This window comes from Asterias amurensis, chromosome 9, assembly GCF_032118995.1.
Source record: "Asterias amurensis chromosome 9, ASM3211899v1".
Classification (NCBI taxonomy): domain Eukaryota; kingdom Metazoa; phylum Echinodermata; class Asteroidea; order Forcipulatida; family Asteriidae; genus Asterias; species Asterias amurensis.
Window position 1 is genome coordinate 7,198,867 of NC_092656.1, and position 7,999 is coordinate 7,206,865.

Genomic DNA, 7,999 nt, shown 5'->3' on the forward strand with positions numbered 1-7,999 from the left:
TTTACAAAGTGCCTTTGTGAAGCCATTCTGGTCACACACACACAAAATGACGAAAATGCCCTCACCGGTTAAAAATAATCTAAAACTAAATATGAAAACTAAACTAGCAAGTACAAGTACCACAGAAACATTTTGAACTATTGTTAGGAAGATAACAAACTATAAGGTTTCCCCCTTGAAATGTTTTACACGAGTTTTTCTCTGGATGGGAACAATCTTTGAAGACTTTTTCTTAAAATTGTCTCTTTAAAATCAGAAATTGCACACTGCGTGCATTTCTCCTGCCAATAGTCACGTTGGATTTCCCAGTCCAAGAAAAAACAACACAAGACGCGAGATAATTTTGTTAAGAAAATCTCAGTGGAAGAGAGGAAGTTTGGAAGTAAAAAAAAAAAACCTCAGTTGCCCAGACCTGGGTAACATTGTCATATGATGCTCCATACGACAGCTGTTAAGATGGTCACGACCAGGATCGAAGCCAGTGTTTGTATAACTCCGACCTTTTTTATATTCACCGTACTCTACGCGTAATGTGACCGTCGCGTTTGCCGTTCGATTCTACCTATTATTATATTATATTTTAATTCAAGCAAGCTTTTTACGGCGGGGGATAGCCTGGTTGTTCGTACTGTAACTCAAAACTCCGAGTGAAAATATTTGGCCGAACCCGATCCCCGCACCGCGCGTCGCCGATTTGTTCGGCGGTCATCCCGTGTCGATTGGCCCACAGGGTGAATGACACGACGGCCGTCCTGGGTCGATCTCCCGGAGTGAAATTACGTTATTTCATATTTTCCTCCCGGATGCGCAAATATTTACATTAAACAAAAAAAAAGTCTTTTTGTCAGTTTTTTTTTACTACTTGGTTTTTCTGTTATTGTTCTATTTGTTTTTTATATTAAATCTTTCCCCCCTTTTCCTATTGTTGCATTGAAAGTTCTGCATGGCGAAAAATGAAACCTTAACAAATGGAGTACGTGTAAGATGGATTGTCTCGAAGGACCCCCAGTTAAAAAAAAAACCTCAGACGTTGTATGCGAACAATGCACAACGATACGCAAAGCTTGCAAACTTTGTAACGGGTCATTTTGTCTTATTAAAAGCCCTAGCCATACGGAAGCGTTGCCTTTCGAGACTGTACTTTTCAATTCCCCGGGTCATAATTTGAGCCGTGTTTTGTTTCATTCAGCTTCAAAATGGTTAATACAGGGGCCCCAATTTGGTGCAAGTGCAATTCCAAAATTTAATCAAACTGTAGGTATTGCGAGAGTCGTGATCCATCAAGAAATAAAACCCTGACCCGCCATTGCTAAGAAGATAATTTCAGAGATCTTACTTCCGGTTTGAGTCTTGCTCCACGTGGGGCTTTTTGAAGGGTGCGCTCTGTCGATTATTACATGAAATACACAGCTAACCAACTGAAGGCATTCATTTTTACGAAATCAAATATAAAGTTGTCAATGTATGTTTATCAAGTAACATTGAGAAATTTGTCTTAAAAAACCGCAGAAAATATGTAATAAAGTGGTATGTAATAAAAAAAAATACAGTATTGATATCACGTGAGGTTTTACAAAACACGCTTTCTGAACGTGATTTAAAGTACACGGGTCAACTTCGGAAAAATGTCTGCCTTAGTCGGATACTTGTTGTGCGTTGGTAGTTTTGTGCGACTATACCGTTTGGTAATTTCACTAATTTAGACAATATTATCTCTTGGTGTTGTGAAACACTAAAGACACAATAAGTCAAAGCAAACAAATTTGGACTTACGTTACTAAAATTATCGTGAAATGTTTCTGGTACTCAAACAAAGGATGCCTCATAAGTGAACTTAATCACTGTAGCTCGCAAGCCTGATGAAACCGGTAAACACGGGTGCATGCTTGCTATACACGAACCCGAAACACCGGGGTTAACCCCTAACTCTTCCACGATAAGTTTTCTGTGTTCTTTTACGTTCACTAGTACACGGGACCTACAACTTAATGTCCCATCCGAAGGACAACGAAATTATGGTATCTTGCTCAAGGATACAAGTACCATGACTGGGACTTGAACCCACCCACTGCTGAACAGAAACACAAATGCTTGAGTCTGGTGTTCTTAATTGCTTGGCCACGCCAATCTGCCAATCATTGACCATTATATGAACAAAATAAACGAAAATGGCATAGTTCAGCCATCAGTTTCCCTCATTAATAAAATACTTTTTTAAAAATAACTCAAACTAAAAAGTAAATCATCAGTGTACAATTATGAACACAAATTGTTGCCGATAAATAGAAAATCACACACTCAGATGCTTTATTTGTAAAAATCATTATTGTTCTCAAAACTATAAAGACATATTTTAGTTTCTTTGGTGAAATAATAGTCAACAACATCGTCAACATAAATATTATGAAAAAATAAACCTATTGATTTTGTTTAAAGAAAATTAATAGTTCTCATCCTTTCAAGCTACGAAGAACAAAAAAGAAAAGAAAAACCCACTAAATTAAATGACGTTCGATATTATTATAGATACAATGTTTTCAAATAATAGGCCTATTTGAAACAAACAAATTAATCTTTATTTCAGAAAGCTAACAAATAAATAATAAAACTGTTCCAGATAACGATACAACTTATACCGGCAATAATATAATTTCGTTGACATAATATAAAAAGGACCTATAATAAGACAGAGTTCCCGACCCGTCTGACAAAATGACCCAAATTATTTAAGTTCGCCCGGCACAACCTATCCCCCACCCACACCTCCCCAGGCGTAGAATCTTCATGTGACTTGAGTCTGGTTTATGTCTGTTTTGTCTCTCAAGAAATCTGACGCTGATATAATATCCAGCAAAATCGAATAAATTGAGTCAACTGTCACATTTAAAGTTCTCAACTTTTCCCTTTTTCATTTTGTGGAAACCCAAGGTAGGCCCCCTAGTAAAGCTGTGTTAAAGAGACCAACAACTTTCGTTCACAAAAAACACATTTTATATAAATTCCTGTTAGAGGCATTAATGAACTTAGACCTTTTCTTGAAAATGACTTGTTTTTTTAAAAAAACTTCAAAAGGTAATGAAAAGGGACCAGCACAGGGCATCCACCCGTATTCCATTCTAATGCAAATCAAACCATAACAGTCATTGGTAACAAAGGCTTTGATTGTACTCCCGGGTATCTTTCACAAACGGAAAATATTGAGATCAAGAGGTCGTAAAAACATTTCCAGCGGGAATGCTGAGCGGGTTTGCCCCTAGCCCACGGCGTACGTCAACCCCTCCCTTGGACAACAGCGTTCCCGGTGAATGGCCGACCGGAGTTCGGGCTGACTTGACCCCGGCAGTTGTTGCCGGGGCGCCCCTTGTTAGCGGGGAGGCGCTGCCGAGCGAGCCCCGGTAGCCTTTTACTTCGTTCACGGTATAAGCGACTCCCATTCTCGGTGTTATTATTGCACCGGTCCCGAGGTGACTGAGTCTAATAACTGATTTTGACAACACCACAATGGGCCTCAATGAAGACCAGTAACTGCTTTGTTCACCTAACGCCATGATCGGGCATTTTGGGAGTTATATAAAAATCGTTACGCCAGCCCAGTGCATCTTACATACCAACTGCATGGTTTAGAGATTGGAAGTCAAGAACACACAAGCTCAATCTATTTTGGAAATACACTCATCAGTGGAACCTCTTCTATAACTACCATTTTGATGAGCCTGGGATTGAACATGGGAAGGTACATTAAAGAGGTAGGAATGTTTCTCATGTTTAACAATCGTTCATGTATTAACATTCAACAAATGTTCCACCATTGCTCTCGAAAGATTGCACGCGACAACATCAACAATACAACGTAGATTCGAACCCGCGACCCTGTAAAGCATTGCCAATATCACGAGTCGATTCGCAGATTATTCATCAAGTAGTTCAGTAAATAACAGTTGGAGTAAATCAAGTTGTCTTTTATTTGTATATTTCCAGTTTTGTTTTTGGATTTCGATGACACGAATATCAGCTTATACCCAGGATATAGAGGACAAAATAAAGCTCGGTAAATCTGACTGTAAAATAATAACCCACTCTTGTAGTTTGTGTTCATATAAACACACGGTTCAGTGGCCTCCAGTAAAGCCAGCCAAACACACAGACGATCTTTAACACCACTTCCTATTGCATTATCAGTATTGATCAGACAGAAAAACCAACTCAGTAGTTACTAATGAGGTTTCATCACGGGCGGTATACTGTAGTAGCTAAAGGTACACTCCTTCCACGTGTTAAAAACAAACTGGACGAACTCCATAAAATCGTTATACTTTATACTATTCTATACTATTCTGTAGTATATATTATGCTATACTATTTGGTCAAGAACCAATAGTCTAGACGAATCTACACCCAATGAGATTTCTTCACGGGCAGTACCATAGCTTAAGATAGGCCCTTTCATGATGTTAAAAACAAAACTGGACGAATTCAGTATAATCGATATACTTTATACTATAATTTACTTACACTAGACTATACTTTACTATAATTATACTATACTTATACTATACCTTACTATAGTACTCGGTCAAGATAGATTAGTAACCAATAGTCTAGACGAGTCTACACACACGTTGAATTCATACATTTGATAACTTACCCGGCTATGCCTGTGATATTTTTTTCACAGAAATCGTACACAGCGCTAAAACACGTCGGTGTAAGGGAAACACCAAAATAAAATTTTATTTATTCCTGATCTATATTTAACATATATTAAATTATGTATTGTACTTTCACTGAAATTTGTTGCTTTTTTGGGGGTGGAAATGAGCACATGCTCTGAATACTATGGTTTGACCCGAAGGAAGTCTGAAGAGACACTTTTATTCACCTTCTGTCTTAAAAGACGGGAAACTCTCTGATGAAGCAAAATATCACTTCATTATACAATTTTTCATCAAAACAAACATGACAGCTCTTATAGGTCTTATATGTCTATTTGAAATCACCATACCACCAAATTTAAATATTCAGCGAGTCAACCTACACCCTTGAAGGCAGTGGACACTATTGGTAATTTCTCAAAATAAATATTAACATAAAACCTTTCTTGGTGACGACTAATGGGGAGAGGTTGATAGTATAAAACATTGTGAGAAACGGCTCCCTCTGTTTTCGAGAAAGAAGTAATTTTCCACGAATTTGATTTCGAGACCTCAGATTTAGAACTTGAGGTCTCGAAATCAACCATCTAAACGCATACAACTTCGTGTGACAAGGGTGTTTTCTTCTTTCATTATTATCTCGCAACTTCGATGACCGATTGAGCTCAAATTTTCACAGGTTTGTTATTTTATGCAAATGTTGAGATACACCAACTGTGAAGGCTAGTCTTTGACAATTACCAATAGTGTCCACTGCCTTTAAGGGCAACGAAAAACGAGTTTGTCGTCGCGATCTCATCTCACTGATGTTTCTTACAAAAAGTAGCTTATAGTGTATGATGGAGTGTATATCTATCGTGTGTTATATGAAGCTACATGTATACCCTTTGATGTTATTCAATCGGTCATGAAACAAATATTCGTGTAGTCGTATTGTAATCATACCTTGTATAATGGCAACTCGGCGCGCAATGCCTGTGTTTTCCGTGACCAAGAAAACAGAAATCGTTGGATGTAACGTCTACACATTGTGTCGCTTTTATGAAGTTCATATTGTTTTATACTAAAAAATCCTGACATTGTAGCAGGTTCTTGTATGTTACTATCTGATCTGGCAACCGGGGCAATAGTTACCCCCCCCCCCCCCTATTTGCCCGCCTCAACACTAAGGTCCGCAACACTAGGTTTACGCTTAGGCCCGCTTGCTAAACAAACTTTGGGGTTATGGTGACCCCCTCCCTTATGGTGACCCTCTACCGTATGGTGACCCCTCCCTTATGGTGATCCCTCCCTTATGGTGACCCCTCCCTTATGGTGACCCCATCCCTTATGGTGACCCTCCCTTATTGTGACCCCCTCCCTTATGGTGATCCCCTCCCTTATGGTGACCCCCCTTCCTTATGGTGACCCCCTTCCTTATGGTGACCCCCTCCCTTATGGTGACCCCTCCCTTATGGCGACCCGTTCCCTTAAGGTGACCCCTCCCTTATGGTGACCCCCTCTCTTATGGTGATCCCTCCCTTATGGTGACCCCTCCCTTATGGTGACCCCCTCCCTTATGGTGACCCCTCCCTTATGGTGACCCCCTCCCTTATGGTGACCCCCTCCCTTATGGTGACCCCTCCCTTATGGCGACCCGTTCCCTTAAGGTGACCCCTCCCTTATGGTGACCCCCTCTCTTATGGTGATCCCTCCCTTATGGTGATCCCTCCCTTATGGTGACCCCTCCCTTATGGTGACTCCCTCCCTTATGGTGACCCCCCTCCCTTATGGTGACCCCCCTCCCTTATGGTGACCCCCTTCCTGATGGTGACCCCTCCCTTATGGTGACCCCTCCCTTATGGTGACCCCCTCCCTTATGGTGACCCCCTCCCTTTTGGTGACCCCCTCCCTTATGGTGACCCGTTTCTGATATTGATAGCATTTTGGTTCTAAAAATTTGTAATGAGTTTTGAACAAAGTGTTTAGTTTAGTTCATCGTACCCCACCTCCCCGTCCGTCCAGATATGACAGGTGCTCCCCCTTGAACCCCCTGCTTCCAACCACCAAAATCCAGCCTCGTGTTTTAAGGATATAGCTCCTCTGTTCATCATACCCCCACCTCTCCCTCCGATCATGGGGGTGCTCCCCCTTGAACCCCCTGCTTCCAACCACCAAAATCCAGCCTCGTGTTTTAAGGATATAGCTCCTCTGTTCATCATACCCCCACCTCTCCCTCCGAACATGGGGGTGCTCCCCCTTGAACCCCCTGCTTCCAAACACCAAAATCCAGGCTCGTATTTTAAGGATATAGCTCCTCTGTTCATCATACCCCACCTCTCCCTCCGAACATGGGGGTGCTCCCCCTTGAACCCCCTGCTTCCAACCACCAAAATCCAGCCTCGTGTTTTAAGGATATAGCTCCTCTGTTCATCATACCCCCACCTCTCCCTCCGAACATGGGGGTGCTCCCCCTTGAACCCCCTGCTTCCAACCACCAAAATCCAGCCTCGTGTTTTAAGGATATAGCTCCTCTGTTCATCATACCCCCACCTCTCCCTCCGAACATGGGGGTGCTCCCCTTGAACCCCCTGCTTCCAACCACCAAAATCCAGCCTCGTGTTTTAAGGATATAGCTCCTCTGTTCATCATACCCCCACCTCTCCCTCCGAACATGGGGGTGCTCCCCCTTGAACCCCCTGCTTCCAAACACCAAAATCCAGCCTCGTGTTTTAAGGATATAGCTCCTCTGTTCATCATACCCCCACCTCTCCCTCCGAACATGGGGGTGCTCCCCCTTGAACCCCCTGCTTCCAACCACCAAAATCCAGCCTCGTGTTTTAAGGATATAGCTCCTCTGTTCATCATACCCCCACCTCTCCCTCCGAACATGGGGGTGCTCCCTGCTCCCCCTTGAACCCCCTGCTTCCAAACACCAAAATCCAGGCTCGTATTTTATATTTGGGTTTTATATTTTTATTGGGTTATAGCTCATAATTTATGCTCAGTGTACCCCCACCTCTCCGTCAGAACATGAGGGGTGCTCCCCTTTGAACCCCTAATTTCCAACACCAAAATCCAGGCTCGTATTTCAAGGATAGCTCCTTGTCTCACTGTACCCCATCTCTCTGTTTAGACATGAGGGGTGTACCCCCCCTGACCCCCCTGCTTCCAAACGCCATGCTCACTGTACCCCACCTCTCCGTCCGAACATAAGGGGTGCTCCCCCTTGAACCCCTTTTTCTAAAGCACCATAATCAAGGCTCGTATTTTAAGGTTAGCTCCTATTTTCATGTACCCCAAGTTCTCCGTCCAGACATAAGGGGTGCTCCCCTTGAACCCCCTGCGTCTAAAGCACCAGAATCCGG